The sequence below is a fragment of the Equus asinus genome, chromosome 8 (genome assembly GCF_041296235.1).
Source record: "Equus asinus isolate D_3611 breed Donkey chromosome 8, EquAss-T2T_v2, whole genome shotgun sequence".
Taxonomy (NCBI): domain Eukaryota; kingdom Metazoa; phylum Chordata; class Mammalia; order Perissodactyla; family Equidae; genus Equus; species Equus asinus.
The window spans coordinates 11,042,180-11,064,361 of record NC_091797.1 but is presented as its reverse complement, the minus strand read 5'-3'; the positions used below and the strand labels follow the sequence as shown (position 1 = coordinate 11,064,361).

At 38.9% G+C, this 22,182-nt stretch overlaps 1 long non-coding RNA gene and 1 pseudogene across 1 annotated transcript in view; both read right to left on the bottom strand.

Moving 5' to 3' along the window:
• The window catches only part of LOC139045812 (uncharacterized), a 38,034-nt gene extending 19,252 nt beyond the window's left edge, over positions 1-18,782 (bottom strand). Inside the window, exon 1 of the long non-coding RNA XR_011504924.1 lies at positions 18,647-18,782. This is a non-coding gene — a long non-coding RNA (uncharacterized lncRNA). The remainder of the gene's footprint in view (positions 1-18,646) is intronic.
• Positions 1,507-5,530, bottom strand: LOC106837954 (serine/threonine-protein kinase MARK2-like; annotated as a pseudogene).
• Positions 18,783-22,182: the final 3,400 nt, after the last annotated feature.

Genomic DNA, 22,182 nt, shown 5'->3' with positions numbered 1-22,182 from the left:
CCTTGATGTAGAGTTTTTATTTTTATTTAATCTTCACAACTAACATTAGGCCTATATGTATTACAATTGACTTGTCTGAAGTCACAAAGTTGGAAAACTAGGACCAGAACTCAAGTTTCCGAATTCCTAGTTCTTTTCTCTTTTCACTCTATCATGCCTTAGTGATAATATGATGACTTTTGAGCCTAGGGCAGACGGGGCATAGGCTTGAGATACGATGTAGTCTTAAGTACCAGGAAAGTCAAAATGAAATCATGTCTTTTCCAACAAGTGCTTTAAGCAGAACACCCTTTTTGATGTCTTTAGACTCTTCCATTGAGAAGAAGAATTAAAACGGGAGGTCCCTCGATGGAAGGCCAGCTATAAATGATGCTTAGTCTGAATATTTTTGCAACTAAACTCCACACATGAAAATGAGCATCTTTAAATTTCATGATCAGCTATAGACTTGATGATGCCAACTGCAACTGTGCCTTTTCCATCTCTGTCTGGAACTTCCCATCCAGCACAACTCCCTGTAGCACCACAGGTACTTTAGCAACCTCCCTGCTGAGAACATTTACCCCCAAAATTTCCCTCCTCAGTGCAAAATAAGGTTCCACTTCAGCAGCTCTATTTTGGCTGCTGGTTAGTGAAACATTTAACAACAACAACAAAAAACACCTCATTAGCAAGTATATTGTAATATAGAAAGAACTATGGTACAGAAAGACATGACATTTATGGGAAGCATGGTGTAGTTCAGGAGTTGAAGTGGGACAGAGATGACAGTTTATAAAAATGATAATGGATTTTAAATATCTAAAAGTAAAAAATCAGCTTGAGCAACAGCAATTTGCTAACCTTCTTTCATGAGAACAGAAAATTTAGCCAAACATCAGGGGTCAAGAATTCACCCAGAAAAACTTGGTAGGAGAGAAACAGAAATTCCTGGCTCCGAGTAGGAAAGCTGATGCTAGAAACACATTCGAAAGCAAACCGTCCTGGTAACAGAGCCCTATCATCTTGGATGCCTTCACATATAGAAACGATTCCATATTTCCAAGTGCCTCCATTCTCCACTTTTAAAAAGAGAAGAGAGAAAGGAATGGCAAACCGTTACGCAAGCTGGGACAAATTCTTTTCCCGTGAAGGAACTGCTGCCATATGACATCTGTGCACTTTGGTGGCCCTTAGTTCTCATGGCAAAAGGGAACACAACTAGACGCAAAGATAAAATTTCTGCTGCGGCTACTCGTCACTCCATTTCACGGGAGCAATTCCCCCTTTGACAGCACTTCACCCTCAAGTACCAACTATCAAAATCGGTACATGGGGTTAAAAATTCATCCCGGGACACAAAGCGCTTGATCTGAGCACAAAAGCCTTCTAGAATGAAATGGAAAATGGAACATTTCATGCCCTTGGCCACTCAGAGTTTATTAACTTCTTGTGTAACAGGCAGAAATAGACTGAAGAGATTTTGTGGACTCTGACACAAGGTCCAACAGTGTTTTTAAGAGAGAAAAAAAAAGGGGCTGACTTTGTCATGAGCAGAACATGCTGGAAAACTTTAGATAACAAATGGCTACTTAAAAATCCTTGCGTATTGTGATTTTACATTTTGAATTAAAATAGACGTTCAGAATTCATCTTCAGAGGACAGAAGTGAGCTGCCTCCCATACTTCCGTGCCAAAGTTTCTTCAGTGGAGAGCAGCGATGTGGGCAGATGGCAAAGCAGTAGAAGGTGAGATGCTGTGATATTGTCAAGATATTTCTTACCCCTGTGCCTTCTTTGTTCTGAGGAAACAGGAGACTCTTTTCTCTGGCAATGACTAGATGAATCATTTTGTCAGAAAGAACCATCTCCCCTTCTGGGACAAACACAGAAGGAAAGAGGGAGAATGGCAGTGGGCATGCAAGGGAGGGGAGACAACATGGGGAGAGGGTCCCAGGGCAAACACACCCGTTTAGTCTCCGTGACTTCACTCGGTCAGGGCAGAGTAGCCAGCGGGCAGCTAGGGCCAGCCGGCCCCTCCTCTTGTCCCAGAGGTGGCTCCTAGCAGCCTTACAAAGCTTGTTTTTGGTTATTTTGGAGGCAATGCCTTTGAAGGCCATGGTGATGCTGATACTCACTTAAATTGAACTGGGTTGGGAGATCTCCATGGCAGTTTTCACACCTCTATCTTCTACTGCAGGAGGTCCTGTTGGCCCTGTGCACTGTGCATGCACAGCTGTGCACACTTCTGGTTCAGCTCACACTGGCAGCTGTCTGCTTCCAGCACCTGGTCCATCTCCCACGTCATTTCACTGGGTTCTATGAGCTGGTGATCTTCATATTCCATGTCAAGTGTAGTGAGCACAGCTCGCCTCTGGAAATTCTCTTTTTTATCACCATCTTGGCTGCCCCCCATGTGAGGCTGGAGTGTCTCCAATGGGTATTTGCTTTCAGGTTCCTTCTGGCAAACCTGAAACACAGAATCCTGTGTTTAAACTTGAAGCTGAACTTGTTGAAGCTCCCAGTGGCTCTCAGCCAGCCCTGGCTGTTGCCAGAGGGAGAGGCTGGGGTCACACCAGAGGGCAAATTCCACGGTCACGCACCTGTCCCAGCTGCCAAGCACGGACAGAGTTTTCTTGGAAATAGTCATGTGCAAATTGGCTCCATCTGGGCCCCATCACTGCTGCTTATGTCGTGGGTGGGAGGGGACGCCACATAGGCACTGCAGGGGCTGCGGCACTTCACAGCGCTCTCTGCAGGCCCCAGCTCAGAGGCCTGGCTGGGCTGCACGGGGGTGACTTGGATTCCTGGTGCAGGCGGGCTGGGCCTGGGGGACTGTGGGGGAAACAGAAGCTGTGGAAGCCTCAGACCCTGGCACAGCTAGGCTTCCTTTGCTATTCTGGCCAGAGGTCTGGCCAAGGCTGGCCCTCTCCAAAAGCAGGGATTTACTGCTTTGGTATGTGCTGGTGGAAAGCTGCTGTCCCTGGAGGGGACAGAGGTGGTCTTCTACTCCTCCAGGATGGGTAGGGGGCTAGCAGGCACACTGGCTGTGCTCCTGGCCTTCCACCCAGACTCTTCAGACCCCTTATTTTCTAAGTTACTCCTCTGAGTAGTCTCAGAGTAGGAAGTAGAAGTGAGAACGGTAGGCTGGCTGAAACTCTGCTGCATGGGGTTGGCAGAGACATGGTGCTGTACCTCATGGGATGGGAAGGAGTGAGCTTCAGGGTGATGGTCGTCCTCCAGCTCAGATCTCTTACAGCCCAGGAGCAGAGAAGCAGCCATTGCCTCCGTATTTCTGGCTCCTCAAGGAGTCCTGCTTATCTTCCTATGTATAACCCATGGAGACCATCAACCCAGTCTGCCAGGGGAGCTTGTAGTCAAGGAGTAGCTCCATGTAAGACTTTACTTCCTCATTTTCACAGTCCGCATTCATCTATGGATCTTTCATGATTTGCTCTGAAGTGCTTTTGAAAGTTCTTTTGCTGGGATTGAGCAAAAGAAATTTCTAGAGCAGGTTTCCGCACTCCATGGATATGCAGAAAGGAATATGGTATTTTCTGTCCAGTACTGGCTCTTGCAGCTTCTTGAAATTCCATCCATCAAAAAGCAGAGATCCTGGCTGGCCCCGTGGCGGAGTGGTTAGGTTCACGTGCTCCGCTGCAGGCGGCCCAGTGTTTCGTTGGTTCGAATCCTGGGCGCGGACATGGCACTGCTCATCAAACCACGCTGAGGCAGCGTCCCACATGCCACAACTAGAAGGACCCACAACGAAGAATATACAACTATGTACCGGGGGCCTTTGGGGAGAAAAAGGAAAAATATAAAATCTTTAAAAAAAAAAAAAGGCAGGGATCTCCTGACTGGTGGGTATGTGATGACTCCCATGCAACACATATCTACCAGGGGTACATCCTACTTTTGGCCCTGGAAGAGTTCTGGGGAAGCATAAGGAGGACAACCACAGGAGGTGTACAAGACCTTTGGTGTCGCCAAAGGTGAATTTCTTGCTGAAGACAGTCTGCAATCTTGATGGTCATGTCAGCATCCAAGAGCAGGTTTTCTGCCTTTAAGTCTCTATGAACAATAGACTTCTGGTGAGAGTACTGCCCAGTAGACACTATCTGGTGGAATGTGGCTCGGGCCTCTTTTTCTTTCCTACACCGTGAGCCAGTAGGTGCTCAAACATCTCTCCTCTACCAGCATACTCCAAGACAAAGTGGAATGCTTCCTCAGTCTCTATCACTTCAAATAATTTCACTGTGTCTGGATGATTCAAAGTCTTCACGATTCTTACTTCACGGGATAGTTTCTGGAGGCTGCGTTCTCTTGAGTTTTGTCTACGATCTTCACCAGTCAGAACGCACAGGGTCAGTTTCGCCTTGGTGAAATTACCCTTGGTGAGGTTACGCTTAGCAGTGTTCTTAAAGAATCCGGTAGCTGCCAATATGGGTCTTTTCTTCAGTAGCCATGGCTGACTGAGAGACACTGCAGGATTTTGGACTTACCGCTGGGCTGGGAGTCCAGGTGTCCCAAGGCCAGCTTAAAATTTGGAAAAGTTCGTGAGAAACTTGACCCACATCACCTCAAAAGAAAATCAACTCCAACGCCCACCTGATGAACCGCTCTTTATAATGGAATCAAAACACAACATCAGACCAAAACAGAAAACAAACAAAAAACGTACTAGCACACTAAATTTTAAAAATGAGAAAAATAAGAAAAAGAGAGAAAAGGAGAAAAAGAATAAAGTGAGAGAAAAATTTTAAAGAGTGAAGAAAAAAACAAAAACACAAAAATAATAATAACAAATGAAAAGACAAGAAACCCACAAAGCCAAGGAGGAAACCAGCTAACTGTAATCAAAGTCCCTCAGGTCACTGACAACCAGCTTCCTGAGCCAGAAGGACTACACACCTAACTAAGTACTTAACTAGGGGCTTGGAAGTCCATAACACTGGCATAACAACGAGCAAGCAATGGACCTATCATGGCTGAGGATAACCCACAGTGGTTTGTCACATTTCAGTCCTCGGAAACATTTACTCTCTTAAAAAAGAATAACACCAAAGAACTTTTTGTTTATGTGGGTTCTAGCCCATGATATTTACTTTATTGGGAATTAAAACCTGTAGGATGCTTTCATGGCATTTTGATTTCTAGTTGGAAAAGCTGCAATAATTGTTGGCTTTTAAACAGCTCATAATGTCTACACTTAAAATATTCAATTCTTTTTTTCTTTAAACTCTGAGTGCTTGGTCTCAAAATGATGCCAACATTTAGCTGGCATCATGAGGCTATACAAAAAGGTTCTGTTGCATAAGACACAACAAGGTACATTACTAATATCCATAAAGCTGAGGGCAAGATGGCTTTCATCATGCTTTCATTTCTTATTTACGGTTTTGCTCAGTTGCTTTGGAGTAGATTTCTCCTTTCCAAGAGCCAAAGAACTTCCTATGTACTTAAGTTTCAACATCTTTAAATACAGAGGTTACAGCTGTGGTTTGAGAAAGCAGGTCTTCTACTCTTTCTTTTCTAAATGAATAATCCATCGTGCTCCATGTCCCTTTTATTCAGCATGTGTAGTGCGGTTCGGGTGCTTGACATGACACCAGTACCTCAGGGGCAGGAGCCAAGATGCTCCTACATGATGTTTTAAACAACCGCTCATTGAAGTATAATCTAGACTCAGAACATGTACAAATGATCAGTGTACAGCCTGGAGGCTGTTCACGTATTGAACTCCCTCTTTAACTAGCACCCAGATCAAGAATCAGAACATTATGAGCTCCCCAACATCCCCCATCCTTCTTTCCGGTCACTTCCTCCCCAAGCATAGCCACTATTCTGTCTTCTAACGGTACAGATTAGTTTTGCTTGATTTTAACTTTACATAAATAGAATCATACAGTACTGAGTCCTTTGTGCCTGCTTCCTTTACTCAATATTTTTGTGAGATTTATCTATATTGTTTACTTTGTTATTCTAAATGCTATATAGTAGCCCACTGTGTGACTATAATACTATTTGTTTATCCAATTAACTATTACGGGGCATTGGGTAGTTCTCAGGTTTTGGATGTTTACGAATACTGCTACTCTAAACATTCTTGTTCAGCTCTTTCAGTGAGCACGTAGGTGCTTGTTTGTCGGATATATACCTATAAATGGAATTTCTGGTTTATAAGGCATGCATATTTTAAATTCTAAATATACTGCAGTTTGTACCGGTTTACACACCCAACACCAGTGTATGAGAGTTCTGTTTCCTCTCTAATACCTAGTATTGTCTGCCTTTTAAATTTAACCTTTCTGTGTGTGTGTAATGGTGTAGCATTATGGTTTTAATTGGGTCTTGGAACTCTTCTTACATATCCTATCCATCGCCCCCATTCATTGCTTTTTATTTTTTAAAAAGCTTTGTAGTACAGAAATTTTTAAACACGTACAAAATTAGAAAGAATAATATAATGACAGTCCCTCATGTATCTATCAACCAACATCAATAATGATCAAGACTGTTGTAATCCTTTTTATTTTATCCATAAATACTTTAGTCTGCGTCTTTAAATAAGCACTTTATTTTTTGAAACACAGACACCATGCCATCATCAAATTTAACAAATAACAGTATCATATAATACCAATCTATATTCAAACTTCCCAGCAGTCTCAAAGATATTTTGTTACAAAACACATAGCAATAGAGATTGGATTGGTGGTTACAGGTGGGAAGCCAGGAAGGAGGAGGGAAAAAGGGGTGATTAGGTTCACATGTGTGGTGATGGATTTTAATTAGTCTTTGGGTGGTGAACGTGACGTAATCTACACAGAATTCGAAATCTATTATGTTGTACACTTGAAAGTTATATAATGTTATAATCCAATGTTACTGCAATAAAAATAAATAAATAAATAAAATGAAAAATAAAAAGTAATCTGAACTATCCTAAGTTACAATAAAAGGACATGGTTAAGAAAAATGCACTGTTTTACTGTTGATGTTCAATAAATATTTACTATAAAAAAAGATATTTTGTTGCAGTTGATACGTTTGAATAAAGGTCCAAACAAGGTTTGAAAATCTAATAGATTATTACCTTTTCTTCTAGCCTTCAAGCTCTATTTACAGTATCTTTTAGTTTTGTTTCAAAAGCCTGAGGAATCATATGCATTTCAGAGGAACTGTGAATACATGTTCTGTAAAAGCAGAAGCCAAAGTAAAATTATTTCCAAATATGATTTTCCTTTAATACCATGATTATTCAGACTATTTATTGGAATACAGAGCTATAGATGGTGTGCCAAGATTCTCATATCTTGAAAATCTAAGTAAAAAAGTATTTGCAATCCCCAGAGTGGATAGCTTCAAAGTTCATACAAATGTACTACATTGTGAAAAATATGTCAATAAAAAATAATCAAATATACTCTAATCCTCATATTAAGAATATAATAAAGTTCACATTTTGGAAGCAAGAATATTTCAAGAAACCAACTTGCATACCAATCTATTGAAAGAAATGTATTAAATTCTTATTGTTCAAATCTAGTATCTATAACATGTGCTGCAGCTGTTCAATGGCTATTAAGACTGAAATGTTCCTTATTATCTTAGACTCCAATGTCCATATAGATTTAAGCAGGATTTTTTAAGGGTATTTTGACATGGGCATAGAATGAGGCAGCAGAGTTGAGAAGAAAATATATTGCACTGTGAATTAAGAGATAAAAGTTCTGGCATATTCTCTATTTTTAACTAGAAACTTGATATTAGGTAAGTCAACAATTCTTTGCCTCAGCATCTTCTCTAAAATGAGACAAAAATACTTGTCCTATTTAGTTCCTAGGGTTGTAAGCTTTCTTTGTAAAGTGAGACTTCTCTAAAGATACCAAGAACCTTTTTCTGCCAAACCAACCATCTTTTTGACAGGCTGTTGTCAACAAATATAAGTGTTTTATAACTTACTCCTATCCTTTGCAGAAATTATAGACATACACATTTCATTTTGAATTTAAAATAAAGCCACTGTATCCTGAAGCTCATAAGGTCGAGTTTTCAGTACATGATGAATTTGGTGGCTATAAACATTGAGGGAGCCGTGGGCTTCTACAATGGACTAAGGTCATTCTTTCCAGTCACAGTCACATCCAAGTGTATTTCACCACTCCCTCCACACACGGATTGAAATACAATGTTGTGGCGCTTGCAGCAACTTTAGAGACACCCATTGTCCTCATTTCAAAGTTCAGCCAACTCTTGTGCTCTTTACTAGAGTCCACAAATAGGATGGTACTATACTTGAATTTTAAAAGTGCTTCCATATAAATCTTACCCTCTCCCCCTTTCCTTTCACAATCAATTTTCTCTCTCCTCTGTTATTCTCAAAATAGCTATATGAAAACAAACAGCTGGCTCTTCTACAGGTCTCTTAGAGGTGGTCCTGAAGGACACTGGAAGGGGATGGCTGTATCGGACTGTTCTAGTATCCCTTTACAATTCAACCTTTCTTTGAAATTTCGCTTTGATTATGTTGGGGTATTGATTTTTGTAGGTTTATAACCTGCTATGTAATGTGATACTATATTTGCCTTCATTCAGTTAAAAACCATGAGGAGGTGAGTTTTGCTAGAAGTAGGCACAGAGACTCTGAGAATTTAGCCAGGTGGTGATTTGGGGAAGCTGAACCAGAAAATGGGCTGGAATCGAATGCAGATTCAAGGGAAGGAGGGCATGTGAAAATTCAGCTGCCAAGGCTGGCTAATTTGGTGTGAGGCTGTCACCTGCTTATACAACAAATCTAGGGGTCATTTCAGAAGAAACTCTGAGAGCCCTCTTTGTATTGCTCAGAGTCAGCTGGGTCTCTCTGCTGCTTCCTTTTTATTCCTGACAGTTCACTTCACAAACATGAGCATCAAGGAGTCTGACTGGGTTTGGTATCAGATTTCCCATTTTGATACATATAGGGAAAGTTTTCATGATCTTCATAGAATCTCTTGGTTTCTTCTCTCTTTAATTTAGGATTACAACAGCCTTACGCTCCATGTGCTTCTACAGCTCTTATTAATATAATGTTAGTCATTTAAAGAATATTTTTTTCATTGCTTTTCCATTGTTGCTTTGCGATGTCTATCTTTTACTTGAGATCAACTGTGTTTGCTAAATATTCAATAACATTTTCAAACAGTCTGCAAGCTTTCTGCTGGTTGTTGTTTTTTTCCTAATACCTACTTTTTAAACGTTCTAAAATCATATAGTTATAAAATGAATTCATTTGATCTCTTTTTTACTTTAAATAAACTAAAGAATACAATTTTTTCTTTTAAAAAAGGTATCCTCATACAGAATACATACATCCTTTATAAAGTAAACATGATATAGAAACTAGGCTTTTTTTTTTTGCTTAACAAAAGAGAAATACAGATAAGTGTGTGTCATAAACCCTAGAGGTGCTATCACAAAAATGAAATACATAAGTATAGCTAGTAACTCAATAATGGAGATAAAGTGGAAAACCAAAATATACGAAGTCCAGCAGAGACAAGAATAAAGACAAGAATAATAAACAATAGATGAAACAAACAGAAAACAAATAGAAAGATGGTAGCTACACACCCAGGCAGATTAATAATTACTTTAAATTTAAATAGTCCAAACCAGGTGTAGGTAAACTATGGCCCATGGGCCAAATCCAGCCTGCCTCCTGTTGTTGTAAATAAAGTTTTATTGGAACACAGCCATCCTCATTTTTTATGCCTTGTCTATATATGCTTTCACACCACAATGAGAAAGTGGAGTAGATGCAAGGAGAGACTGTACAGCCTCCAAAAATTAAAATATTTACTATTTAGCTGTTTCCATAAAAGTTTGCTGACCTCTGCTCTAAACACGCCAATTGAAAACCGAAACTGCCAGACTGGATAAAAAGCAAAACCCAACCAAATACTTCCTACAAGAAATCTTTACATTTTTGATATAAAGATGCAGCTATGATAAAAGTCAAAAGATGAAAAAAGTATTATCATGCAAATTCTTTTCAAAAGAATGCTGGGGATCTATATTAATGCCAGACAAAGTATATTTCAGAACAAGAACTATTATCACGGATAAAGAGGAGTATTTATAACAAAAAAGGGATCAATTCCTCAAGAAGACATACATTCCTTAATGTATACGCACCATGTAAGAGAGCTACAAAATACATGAAGCAAAAACTGACAGGACTAAAAAGAAAGACAAATCCACAATTATTAGTTGAAGATTTCTACATTCCTCTTTCAGCAATTCAGAGAAAAAGTAAGCCAAAAATCAGTAATAACAGAGAAAACTTGAACAATGCTATTAACCATTGTGGCTTAATTTATAGAACACTTCTTATGATGACAGCAGACTATACATTCTTTTCAAGTGCAAATGGTATGTTTCCAGAATAGACCATATGCTGCTCCATAAACTGTCTCATCAAACTTAAAAGAAATGATAGAGTTATTCTGATGATGAAATTAAATTAGAAATCAATAAAAGAAAGAAATCTGAAAAATATCCAAATATGTGAGAATTAAATAACACAGTTTTAAATAACCTATCTATGAAAAAAGGAATCACAAGAGGAAACAGAAAATATTTTGAACTTAATGAAAATGAAAAACAGCATATCAAAATTTTAGGAGGCAGCTAAAGCAATGCTAGAGGGAAACTGATAGCTTTAAATGCTTATTAGAAAATAAGAAAGATCTGAAGTCAAACAGTGTATACCTTAAAAAGCTAGAAAACAAAGAGCAAATTGAATCCAAAGCAAGCCATAGAAGGGAACCATAAAGAGCAGAAATTAATGAAATAGAAAATGGGGAAAAAGTACAGAAACTTTATGTAACTTACATCTGGTTCTTTGAAACTGTAACAAATTTACAGAAAGGCTACTTGAGCTAATAATAACAAGTACATTTAGAATAAAAGGTCAGTATATAAAATATATATATGTAAAATATATATGAAGTATATATATAAAAAATCAAGAGTGTTTCTATAAACTATAGTGGCAAGGAACAAATGGAAACTGAAGTTTTAAAACAATACATTTACAATAGCATCCAAAAACATGAATTACTGAGAGATAAATTTTGCTAAATAATGTGTATAAGACCTGTACAATGAAAAGCACAAAATGCTTTAGGGAGAAACAAAATAGAGAGATAAATAAATGGAGAAATAAACCATGCTCAGGGATGGGAAGACTAAACATTTTTTAAATGTCAATTTTCCCCACAGTAGCCAGTAGGGTCATTGCAATCCTAATCAAAATCCCAGCAGGTTTTTTTCATAGAAATTGACAAGTTGTTTCTAAAATTTTATGAAAATGCAAAGGACTTAAAATAGCCAAAACAGCTTAGGAAAAGAAAAATAAAGTTGGAAGACCCACACTACCTGACTTCAGGTCTCGCTCTGAAGTTAGTAATCATGGTAGTGTGGTATTGGCCTAAGGATAAACATAACAGTGGAACAGAAACATACCCTACATTTATAGTCAATTGATTTTTTCTTTTTTTTTGAGGAAAATTGGCCCTGAGCTAACGTCTGTTGCCAATCTTCCTCTTTTTGCTTGAGGAAGATTGTCCCTGAGCTAACATCTGTGCCAGTCTTCCTCTATTTTATGTAGGACGCCACCACAGCATGGCTTGTGGCATGGTGCTAGGTCTGCGCCTGGGATCCAAACCCACAAAGCCCAGGCCACCAAAGCAAGCATGTGAACTTAACCACTATGCCACCAGGCTGGCCTCTTCATTTACAGTCAGCTGATTTTTCACAAAAGTGATTAAATGGGGAAATGGCAGTCTTTTCAACAGTGCTTTATAGCCCCTTTGGGGAAAAACGTATCTTAAACCTCACCTAATACTTTATATAAAACTTAAAGTGGATCTTGGATCTGCTGGAACATAAAAGCTAAAAATATAAAACTTCTAGACCCATGTTGTCCAATGTAGTAGCCACTAGACACAGGTGGCTAAACAAACTTAAATAAATTCAAATTAAATTAAAAAATTAGTTCTTTAGCTGCAGTAGACACATTTCAAATGTGCGGTAGCCACGTGTGGCTAGAAGCTACAGTGCAGAGATAGAAGCTTCCCAACATTGCAGAAATTTCTATTGGACAGTGCTATTCTAGAAGAAAACAAGGGAAAAAAATGTTATGGTATCAGGATAGGCAATGATTTCTTAGATAGAACACAAAAAGTACAAAGTATAACAAAGAAATAAAATGGTACTTCCTAAAAATTTGAAACTTCTACTCTTCGAAGAACAATATTTAGAAAAGAAAAATGCAAGCCACAAACTGGAAGTAAATATTTACAATATATATCAAAGGACTTGTATCCAGAAAATATAGTTGCTTACAAAGTTAAGAATGCAGTAACAATACAATCCAGTAACTCTACTAATACCCAAGAGAAATGGAAAGATATCTCCATACAGAGTTATAAATGAGTGTCCATAGAGGTGTTATTTAGAATAGTCCCACTCTGGAAATAACCCAACTTTCCATAAACAGATGAATGAATAATCAAATTGAGATACAGTCATACAAAGGAATACTATTCAGCAATAAAAAACGAACAAACTATTGAGAGACACAACATCATGGATGAATCTCAAAAACATTATTCTGAATGAAAGAAGCCAGAAACAAAAGATTATGTAATGTAGGATTCCATTTATATGGAACTCTAGCAAAGAAAATTCTAATCTATAGTACAGAAATCAGATCAGGCGTTGTCTGGAGCTGGAAGAAGGATAAATTATCTGAGTGAAGAAAGGCACAAGAAAACTTTTTGAAGGTGATGGAAATGTTCTATATCTTAATTGTGGTAGTGGTGGTGTCTGCTTCATGGGCACATGCATTTGTCAAAACCCATCAAAATATACATTTAAAAATGGACGCATTTTATTGTATGTAAATTATGCCTCAACAAGTTGAGATTTTTTAAAGTTAGCCAATTATATCTATTAAATATATACGGTAAAGAAAATCGAGTTTCAGTTTATATTTTGGGTTTTATGTAGGCATAAAAGAAGGAAATGAGAAAAAAGAGAAAGGCAGGAGATAGAAAAAATTAGAATTCAAACCAATTTCAGGCTATTTCAAAATCGTGAAGTGAGGAAGGGGAAATAGTTCTTTGATTCATTTGGACTTATTTATTTTGATTTAAAGTATCTTTTGTGTAATTAGAAGTAAAAAACCATTGCAATTATTTTTGCCCTCAGAATATTTTCCCCTGAGTAACATTATGTACAAATTTCATTTCACAGGCATTTAGACAGATTTTCGTGTAAATACATATTTGGGAAAGAATGTTTCCTTGCCAATTTCCAATGCACAAATTAGATAATACTAGGCATAAAAAGTTATGAGGTCGAATACTTTTCTTTGATTCCTATGCCAAAAGACCAGAATCTCTCATGTTCAACAAGCTCTTCTAATTTCATCCACGCTTGGTCTTGTGGAATACAAAATTTGGTACCAGAAAACCAACTTATTCCACTGCCAATTAGATAATGTGGCCACGTCCTTAGAAAGCACCAATATTAAATTAGTGAAACATCAGAAAAAAAGAAACTGAATTATGATTTTCCTTAGCCACATATGCATTTTTTTCCTATTACCCATTCTCCCACTTTCCCCCTAAACTGACTAATTTTCTATGTAGTGTTTAATGTTTTCAAGGCATTAAATGAGCTTGAACGCTTAAAATTCTTCAAAGCCTTATTTTCCTAATTACTAGAAAACAATACAGGACTTGGGGATGTTAGTAAAAACATCACAGTGCTTTTTGTTTTTCAGATTTTTAAAAGGAAAAAATATGCTCGAGTACATCGTTTGTTATATAGATACAGGTTTTGTTCAAATAATAGAAATCAGTTTTGCCAGAATCACAGAAAAAAAGTCAATACTTTCACTTATCTCCAAAGAGTTATCTAATGAATGAATTTAGTGAGTGAACAGATGAAACAGGAGTAATAGTTTACGAAGTATACCCCAAAAAGTACCAAAAATTCACCATTAGTTGCAATTCTCAGCAACAATGAGGCTTGATTCCACACAATCTTAGTCCAGTCAAATGGATTTTATTCACATAGCACCTATTTCAGGGAGCAGAGGAACTATGCAACGCACTAATTGCAACCACAGAAGCCACAATCTAGACTACAGGCAGTCTGTTTAGTTCGTGTAAAGAGAGAGCAGTGCCCTAGCTGATCTGGGTAACTGTGGTGCTACGAATGGTGATGACAGCATTAAAAGTAGTAAGGCCGAAAATACTGAATTCTACTTTACGCCTCCGCAGTTAAGTGATGGTAGAATATTTCAACGAAGAACCTTCGTTCATTCTGTTACATGGAATATTAGAGAAACAGAATCAAAGTTTGTGATGAGGTCTGGTAATCGTCTGTATGAGTCAAACTTGTCCCAATGCTTTAGCAATTAGCCACAAATGACAAGATGGTGGCTAGCCTGACATCTCCAGCCCCACTGGTAATCGTAACAGCTCACCTCGAACGGGTGCCTACTGTGTGTCAGGCACTTGTTCTGTATTTTAAAATTATCACATTTAAAAACAATCCTCCTAGATATTATTGCTATTCTCTTTTCAGAGATGAGAATATTGGTGTTTTCACAGCTAAGTTCAAGGCCACAAAGCTAGGAAATGGTGGCAGTTCTGTCTAAAACCTGCCATTAAAACACTTCCTTGTTCCCTGTGGGGTTCTCATCACTGGGGGAAGTTTAATAGAAGAAGCCAATGATCAGAAAGTTGTAATGATGATAGCTAATAGTTATTGAGTACCTACTGTGTTCCAGGTACTCTACTAGAATTTTACTCAACTCACCAACATCCTAGGCTTACAGGCACCACCATAACTCCCCCACCCTTATATGATATTTATACTAACAAATAGCGTTCAAAGAATTTCAAATCAAGCCTTGGCAAGAGCTGTACTTGAAAACATTTTCAAATACTGCATGAAGCTTGCCCTTAACAAGTTCACAGATTCATGAGGGAGAGTGACAAAGAACAACTGAAAAACAGGGTTAAAAATTAAAATGCCACCATGGGGAATGCTTAGGTTGTTAATGGAACGCTTGAGAGAGGTCTCAACATTGACCTGAGATAGTGTCTCTGCACAAAACCTGCAAATGACATTCCAAAGGACAGAAAAAATGCAGTGTGATGTCTTCCAAATGAACTAGATAAATTGTAGGCAGTGAAAACTTCTGCCAGATGAGCACATCGGCAGAATGATTAGATGGGCTCCAATCACCGACTAGACATTGTATTACAACATGGACTATAAAGAAAGCACATTTTAGTTATATTAAGACTGAAAATAAGAACTTTGGAGCCTGGCAGATCTGGGTTTGAATCTCGGATTCATCACTGTCTAATCATACGAAGTACAGTGTTTTCATGTACAAAATGAAAATAATATTACCGACTCCTAAGGGAGCTGTGAATACCAAAGGAGGGACATTTTTGAAGTCACTGACTCAATTGCAGCTGCTATTGTTAATGGCTCGCTTCTGGCTTCCTACTGTGACTGTCCTCTTTGACAGAACTCAAGAACTCAACAGGTCCCTGTTTCTTCTCCTTTTGGCTGCTAGGACTTTAAAACCAGCCGGGGGCCACTAACATTGCATGGGGACAGACAACAGCATTCATCTTCTTCTCCTCCAAGTTAACGGTGGCACTGATCATTTCTCAGGTGAGCTAATGCCTCTAAAATGTTTACTAGTTTGCCTTAAAATGAACAGTGGAATCATGGTTGATGTGGCATAGCACGATCAGACTCAATTGTCTTTTTTTCCCCATTTTTCCTATATGGATGCCACTTATTCCTACGAAGGCTTAAAAAAATTTCACCACTTCCCATTTCTTGACATGCACGAAGGAGCCTTTGTCAGTTAAATGAAAGCCAGAATAACTGCTGATGCTTCAATTTAGAGAAGCTGAAAAGGAAAAGTAAGTTTTCTCAAGTGGAGTTAAATATATTATTATCAAAGGGATCCCTGGGCAGATAGATTAGAAATAAAGAATCTTAGATGTTTCTGATATTTTTAAGAAAATAATTCAGAAAGTGTCTGATTGATTCTTAACATTCTTTCCTTTTATCCACAACAAACACCATCTTTAACCACAGACTTTGTTTCTCTTCTACATTACTCAAGTGCATAAACAAAATGCTAATTAGCATTAACATTTTGCATCTAAAAATGGTAAGTTAACTCACAAGATCTGTAACGGAAGCAGTCCTCCAACATTATACTCTGCTCCTTACCCTTCTCTAGTCCCCCCATTTTTTTTTTTTTAAGATTGGCACCTGAGCTAACAACTGTTGCCAATCTTCCTTTTTATTTTTCCTGCTGTTTCTCCTCCAATCCCTCCAGTACACAGTTGTATATTTTAGTTGTGGGTCCTTCTAGTTGTGGCATGTGGGACGCTGCTTGAACGTGGGCTGACAAGCGATGCCATGTCCATGCCCAGGATCTGAACCAGCAAAACCCTGAGCCACCGAAGTGGAGCCCGGGAACTTAGCCACTCAGCCACGACCCATTATTCTCCTGAACCGATAACTATAGAAGCAAAACATGAGAATATTAACCATTTTTCAGTCCTTTCACTTATATGGTCATAAGGAGGGCCATCATTTGAATACACGCGAGTCCACTGCTATGAATAAAACCTATTCTCCAGGGCCTTGCCATCCCAGCCAGTCACTCCCACTCTGTTCTCACTCGTTCCTTTCTGAATACCATTTGAAGTGTATTTTCTGACTACAGCGCAGCCTCACCCAAGTCACCTTTGAGGATGTGCTCTTTCTACTGAGTCCCGAGCGAGCTTCCCCCTTTCCCTTTTGCCCTCAGCTATGAAAGGACCAAACAATCCTTTTCTTTCCAAAGCGCCGAGCAATCCTCAAGGCTCAATTGTCTAGTGAATTCTGTCCAGTACAGAAATTCAATAAAAATTGAGAAGAGGAAATACGTTCCTAACAGTACTTCTGAAATTACATCTAATACTCCTGATTTTCTTAATTTCTATCACTTCCTCACTTGTCATTTAGACCGAGTTATTAAACACAGTTCTTAATCTCTGGATCTGGAAATATATGTCTTATTGTACATTGCCAGAGAAAGAAGTTTCCACTATGAGCCTTGCAGGGTAACCACCGCTAAATTAATTAAATAAGGAGGCCCCTTAAAGCCTGAAGTGGCTTTAAGGCCTTGGTAGTTAGATGAGCAAACCAAAACCTACGCCTGTAACGTCTCAAGGTTAAGAAATCGAAACCCAAGGACAACCAATCACAAACAGCCAACTAAACCTGCCCAGTAAGGCAATTGCTTAAGCTGTAGCCAATCGAATACTTTCCTGGCTGCCCTTCCACCTCTTCTCTATAAAAGTCTCTCCCGCTCCGGTCCCAGGAGCGCTCCTAAACGCTCCTGGCTTGGCACCTGCAGGATTAGAAGCTATTTCTTGCTCAAGTAAACTCTTAAAATTTTTTTACTATGCCTCAGTTTACCTTTTAACACCACAAACGAATGACATGAGTTAAGACACTGTTGCCCAAGCTCCTCCTTTTTAATAATTTTTAAGGAAAGTTCAAAACTTAATTTTAAGGATTTCTGTTATCACAAAATCCATCAGAAGGAGAAATAGGGGAAATCAGTTAAACGGGGAATAAAAGATTTCTAACAATCGACTTAGTTTTTAGTTCTCACAGGAGAGGACAATGTGATGGAACGTGGCCTGGTCTCTGGAGACAGAAGGATTTATGTTTGAACCCTTGCTGTTTCCCTAATTCCTAGGTAACCCTGAAAAATCCGCACCTGAGTTTCTTTAAAGATTTTATTTTTTCCTTTTTCTCCCCAAAGCCCCCCCCCCCTCCCCCAGGTACACAGTTGTGTATTCTTCCTTGTGGGTCCTTCTAGTTGTGGCATGTGGGACGCTGCCTCAGCATGGTTTGATGAGCAGTGCCATGTCTGCACCCAGGCTTCGACCTGAGAAACACTGGGCCACCTCCAGCAGAGCGTGGGAACTTAACCACTCGGCCACGTGGCCAGCCCCAGCACCTGAGTTTCTTTAATATGTAAAATGCGTAAAAGTTACATACCCCATACAATTAATTCCAAGATGAATAAAGCTATTATTAAAGTTTACAGAATCAAGTTTGTTGCTGGAAAATCCCTAGGAGAAGTCACAGATGGAAAAAACACAGTTTCAAATTATTTCTCTCTAAATCCATCCCACATGCACAAATCCTCGCTTGCTGTTTATTCTCCAACCCCCTTAATCGCGCCACTTCAGTCTAAGGCAAGGGAAATCACATCTAAATTGGATTCTGCATCCCTCCAGGCACTCATCCACAATTGCCGGGATTTGGCTCTCAAGACTTTTATTTACCATTTCTGGTTTAAGGGCTTTTTCCTCTGGAAGATGTTCTTCCTAGAATTTAGGCGGACTGCAAATGATCTGGGGAGACCAGAGTGTATCCTTCGATCTATTCAGCTGATTTGATTTATAGAGCATTTCCAAATAAGACGACACCCATTTCATCGACTTTTAACTCCTCATCAAACATAGCCTGCTTTACCTTAGGGTCCACGTCATAAAATTAACACTTACCCATCACGTTCTTACACCTGAGCAGGTGACAAATGCCACTGCATTTATACCATCAGATGTTCCTAAAGGATCACAGCACAAATAAAATAATATTCTTTTGAATCCTTAGTCATGGGGAAATTAATAAACAGAAAACTCATTAAATTTAAGCTCCGAGGCTAAAACCGGAAGCTCCCACCCACTACATTGACGGCGGAGCGCAATGGAAGAAGAAAGACTTCCTCTTCTTGACGGGCAAGAAGCTCAGCCAATGAAAAGCCACCACACGTAGCCGTCTCAATTCCTCCGACGTACTCGTGTACAATAGCCCTGCCACCTTCTTTTGCCCCTCTACAAAATAGTTTCTCCTCCCTGGCTGCTGAGGGTCTTGTACGTGGCTCCCCGTGGTTGTAGAACTGAAGTTGCAATTCTTTGCTGATGCTAAATAAGCCTATGTTTGCTAGAGAAATAGCTACATGTCCATTGAAAGTCAACAGGCATCAGAGAGAAAGAAAAACAGATACATGTCACAGTTATCAGTAAAAGCTGATGTGAATAAGACGAGAGTGGAGACTTATGGTCACTATCAGAGCTAGCGTCAGAAAACAGGCCGGCATGCTTTGCCCCAGCCGAAACCTGAAATAAATACCTTTCCATTCACATTCCAGGCCAGGTTCTCACGCTGACCCTGCCAACATTTTCAAGAGCGGCCCCTGGAAGATGCAGCCCTGAGCCCTGCGAACAAGCTCATGTTGTGGGCAACAACCAAGTGGAGGCTTAAAAAGTTTGGTTCGTACCTTATCTCACACATTACCAGTAAGCCCTCACCTCTCTAGAGCCCCTGAGGATGCTGGGGGTACGTTCTGGAAGCTATCCATGATTTTAGTAGAATAAATTGCTGGTCTTTTATTTTCCTATCCCTTCTGCCTCTATTTTATCCTCTTTTAGCTTCACTTTCATCTTCAGCGCCACTGTAATGACACTTCTTAGCTTCTCCACTTCCAGTCTTGTCTGGTTTCCTCCATGCTCACTGTAGCCAAAGTGATTTATTTGCAGTGCAAATCTCTTCATGCTATTTCCACCTTAAAATCCTCTAGGGTTCTTGTATACTTCCTCCTTCCATCTTCCTCCCTCTTCTCACTCCAAATCTCTGTCCCTTATCTTTATCCACCCTCTATCACCATCTTTCTAAAACCTAAAAATATAGAATGACTTTCACTTCCACTGAGCTGTGTTCTCTGGCTCAAGGCCTTTGTACAGCTGTTTCCTCTGCCTGAAGGCAAGCCAGGTACACCAGAACCCCTGATAGAGCGGAGTGTTTTTGAAGCTCCCTCGGTGATTCTAATGTACAGCCAGGGTTGAAAAACACGGGAACTTAAACCCTTTGGTTTAAAGATGAGAAAAATTCAGAGAAATTATCAGATTCACCCAAGGTCACGTGTTACATGACTCTCTTTACCTTTTTTGTTGTGAAAATATTTATTTCAAAATTACTTCAAAATTTCATTTCGAATTTCACTCTATAGGAGCCGTAGACACTTTTCAAATCTGATTTTTTAAGATTATTTTGCAATGGCAACTACACTGGGCACGTGATGGAAAAGCACTGTGACTGTTTCTCAGTTCTCCATTCTCCAGAATGATACTCCAGTCAGCTGTTTCAAGTTGTCATTTTCACCTAAGATGTCAATATGAGGCTTTTGAAATCTATTTATTCAAAACTCCTCTGTGAAACCTACTTTGGAGAAGGCAGAACCCAGAAATAACTTAGTGAGCAGGAAGAGTAATGTTCCTTATTTCAAATGTTCTATTTGGGGCAAAATTAAATTTTTCTATGTACATTTTAAGATAAAGTTTTGTTAAAACATTCCAGACAAACCTTTGCAGCTCAATTTATCCAACGTATGGTTTTATTTCTGGTCTTTTCCCTTAAAAGTACAGACACACTCAGTCTGAGTTCCCCACTGTGCTCCCAGCGTGCCCCACAGCTCAGTGCTTTAGCCAGGTAATCTCTTGTGTTGACATTTTACACGATCTACTGTCCCATTATAGGACGTGTGGTGTGACTGTTCGCTGGCCTCTCTAGATAATGCTAAGGACAGCTTTCTGCCTCCCTCAGGCACAACACAGCTAAATACCAACGGGCCAGATCTGTAACTGAGGAGACCAGGAGGAGCTTCGAACCTCTCCTTAGACAATAAAGTTATTAATCTGAAGAACTAATCAAAGCTCCTAGCCAGAGCGCTTCAATTAAACAAAGTGAACCATAGAATGGTAAAGCAGATAGGCAAGACATCAAAATAGAAACACCCTCATTAACTGTGGTTTAGGTGTTCAACTTATGAAAACTATATATATTTTTTTCTTCTTCTTTGGAATAGTTCAGTTTTAAGGATATAAGTCTAACTTACAAAACTGAGAAAATATTCAGGCTAAGTACATATAGTGATAGTTTATATGATTAATGTAATGAGAAAAAAGGTTATCAAAGCTTCTGTGTGTGTGTGTGTGTGTCTATGTATTTTGCTGCCCCCTACTGGGGATCAAAACATGATTTGCAGCTCGATCCCAAGAGAAAATTTCTTCATGATGGAAATTAAATAATTATCTGGTAAAGTTCTAAGAACCAGGGATAAAATATAATTAATAAAATGCAGTCAGTAAAATTCAGATAAAATACCCCAAGACTATAAATCCCAAGGATTTGTTAGGTTTTTTTCCCTTAAATTGTTCCTACTTTACATTTTAGAAGATGATCAAAATTTAAGATGATCAGATGATTGAAATATAGCAAAGATAGCCTTTACTGAGAATTATTTTTTTCCTTAAGACTGAGAGTTTCATTCTGAATGGCAATGAATCAGATTAAGTTTATCAGTATTAGTTATACAGATATATAATGTTTTAAATAAGTTTTTTAAATGTTTCACCTCAAAATTTGTTAATCCCATATTTTCTGTGTGACTCTGGTATATTCCACTGATTAATTTTTTTTGTTTCATCTCATTTAATCCTCATAACACTGTTAGGTAAATACTATTAATATTCCCCATTTAAAGTATGAAGAAATGTAGGCACAAAGAGGTCAATGAATTTTCTGAAGACTCACAGCTAGAAAAGGAAAGTGGGGATCTGAAGCCAGGCAATCTCACTGCAGAGGCTGTACTCTCGTGACTCCACCAAAGGCCTTGCATGTCACGTGGTGCTGATGCATCACTATGGTGCAAAATTTGCTTGCAGAACAAAATCACTCACCTGTTCATTCTTAAAAATCAGTGTATTACGGGTTAGTCTCAAATTTGTCCAAAGTAAAAATATATGAGGACATAACACATACCATGATAAATTACAGAAATATTTCATCTTGAGATGCCAATTTTAAAAGCAGTGATACTGAAAATAAATATGGTTTATATTCCACAGGTTTGTTGTTCTCAGAATTTTCCATGCTTTTTCTCATCCCCCAGGCTTTGCTCGTTTTCATTATCTTGACATGACTTGGTTATGCTAATGCTTCGTAGCCTCTTAAATCTCGGTTGATGATCTTTACTTTAGGG